This window comes from Hermetia illucens, chromosome 1 (assembly GCF_905115235.1).
Source record: "Hermetia illucens chromosome 1, iHerIll2.2.curated.20191125, whole genome shotgun sequence".
Lineage (NCBI taxonomy): Eukaryota > Metazoa > Arthropoda > Insecta > Diptera > Stratiomyidae > Hermetia > Hermetia illucens.
Window position 1 is genome coordinate 202762123 of NC_051849.1, and position 2728 is coordinate 202764850.

Below are 2728 nucleotides of genomic sequence, written 5' to 3' on the forward strand. Positions count from 1 at the left end.
AACGACTTTGACTTCCTTAAAAAATTCAGGTGGATAATATGGTTGTCCCTAGAGCAGTTTCCAATTTTGACATTATACGGTTTATAAAGTATGCAAGGACCTATCCCATTTTTACAAATCGCCTGCCCTGATTATTTCAACTACCAGAGTGTACCTCTTCCATGAAAGTTAAATTGGAACTTCACCAGTAAAGTGGGAGGATGAGCGCATTTACGGGTACCTAGGCCGCTAGAGCCCCTTACTTTCAAATGAAAACTCGGAACTTAGGAAAGAAAAGGACTGAAAAGCCGTAGATAAAAGTAATCTGGAAATAGCATGAAGACATCACCAAAAATAAGCCAAATTCAAATAAGAACAGGCAAGTTCAGTATCATTCGTTTCAAAAGAGACTGAAGCAGCAATGGAACAGATCTCTCAATGCGGATGCGAAAGCATGGAGAAGGGTGTCACCTCACCTCAACGATATCAGGAAGGTGAAGGTCATATGGTGGTTCGGCAGACCCCGAACTCACCAATTTGGGAGACAATGTCTGGTGCATCAATTGGTCTCAGAAAGGAGACCTTATGTTGGAGCTCAAGAAATCATCATCATTACCATCAACGGCGCAACAACCGGTATCTGGTCTAGGCCTGCCTTAATAAAGAACTCCAGATATTCCGGTTTTGCACCGACGTCCACCAATTCGATATCCCTGAAAGCTGTCTGGCGTCCTGACCTATGCCATCGCTCCATCTTAGGCAGGGTCTGCCTCGTCTTCTTTTTCTACCATAGATATTGCCCTTATAGACTTTCCGGGTGGGATCATCCTCTTCCATACGGATTAAGTGACTCGCCCACCGTAACCTATTGAGCCGGATTTTATCCACAACCGGTCATGGTATCGCTCATAGATTTCGTCATTGTGTAGGCTAGGGAGCTCAAGAAATCCAAGAGTAAAACCACGTCAAAATTCTTGAATCACATTGAAAAGTAATTATGACAGGCAGCCGACATAAGGCTAGAGATAATTATATTCTATAGATGAGATCACCACGTTCCCAAACCTTGAAGAGACAATTCGCGCTTATCGAACTAAAAAAGTCAGCAGCGAAAACGCTATCAAAAGCCTACGGAGGAACACAAACAACCTATCAGCGCAACTACTAACTCTAACTATTAGCAGCAGAGACAGTAAGAATAGGCTGAGTTATTTGACAGCTTCGGGAGCAGGTGGCACTGAGGCGATGTTTTAGATGTCTTCGCTTCGGTCACGGTCGACCTGTCATTTGGACTAGTCGAAGCAAGAAGATGCTGAGTGTAAAGCTATATCAGCAAGGAAAGTGGAGTTGACCCCCATAATCAGTGACCACCATATCGAAGCTACAGTGGTGGCATTTGCATTAAGAACCAAACCCAGAAAATAATAGAGCACCAGGAGAAAGGCTTCATCAGAGCAAAGGTGACAGGAGTTCAATGCAAGAGGACGGCTGACAATCATAGCAGCTTTTGCCTTACACCAAAAACCAAACAAAGCGTCCCCTCGCCAACTTCAACATCCAGCCTACATTAGTTCACATCGGACATTCAAAATGTGTTCGGTAAAGCCAACTTGGCCGCTGACGCTTTGTCCCGGATATACCAGATAAAATCCCAGCCGCAGTCGAGTTTTCGTCAATCGATGTGGCTTAGAAGGATGACGCAGTTTTTCCGAGCTTGCAGTCGGATTTACATTCCCCTATCTACTGCGAGATCTCTGATATACCTTAACCATATATTCCTTCGTAAGGAAGTGTTTCGCTGGGTGCACCATCTTGCGCAGCAAGTACTTCTGGTCGTTAACGAAAAGGCCGTGAACTCTCGGGCCAGAGAGTGCATCCCATGCGTAAAGTGTAAAGTCACTCGAGATTCTATGAAGGAAGTAGGTGTATTTCCTAGGTCGATAAGTCACTACACACTATACACCTCGACATTACTATAGGTCCTTTAAACGACTCGAACGTTTGCCTTACAATCATTGACCGATTTACGCGGTGACCCGATGAAATACCTTTGAAGGACATAACAACATAGTCATGTGTTGAGACCCTCTGTCGAGAGTGGATTCCGCGCTTTGGTATTCGCACCGTCGTTATCACAGATCAGGGAATGCAATTTGAAGCTACTCTCTACTTTCGAAGCTCGGAAAGCTCCTGGGATTCAAACGCCAGCGAGTAACTGCGTATCATCCGCAGTCCACTGGAATGCTAGAACGTTGGAATCGGGCGCAGAAGGCAGCTATTATGGACGCGCAACGAGCCGCCTTGGTGGCAAGTCTTGCCTTTCGTTCTGCTTGACCTCTGTACAGCCGTCTGTGAAGAAGTAGCCGCAAGCCCTGCTGAGCAGATGTACGGGGAGAATTTTCGACTCCCTGACGACCTGGTCCTCAACAAAAGAGATGACCTTGGGGAGACCGGATTATTGCGTTTACTACGAGAGGCCGTTCCTAAATTAAATGCCGACTCCGCCGTCTCGTCACAAGTAGCCGGCGGCCTACACCCCTGGGGAACTTGAAGTTTGTACATATGTTCTGGTGAGCACTTATGCACTCCGAAAGCCGCTCAGCCAACATACGAGGGTCTCTATAAGGTACTCGAGAGTGGGGAGCACTCGTTCAGTCTGGATGTCGGTGGCCAACCCAAGAGGCTTAAGCCTTTCTTCCAAGAAACAGACGGCATTGGATGTCCACCAGTCGACCGCAGCCGAATAGCT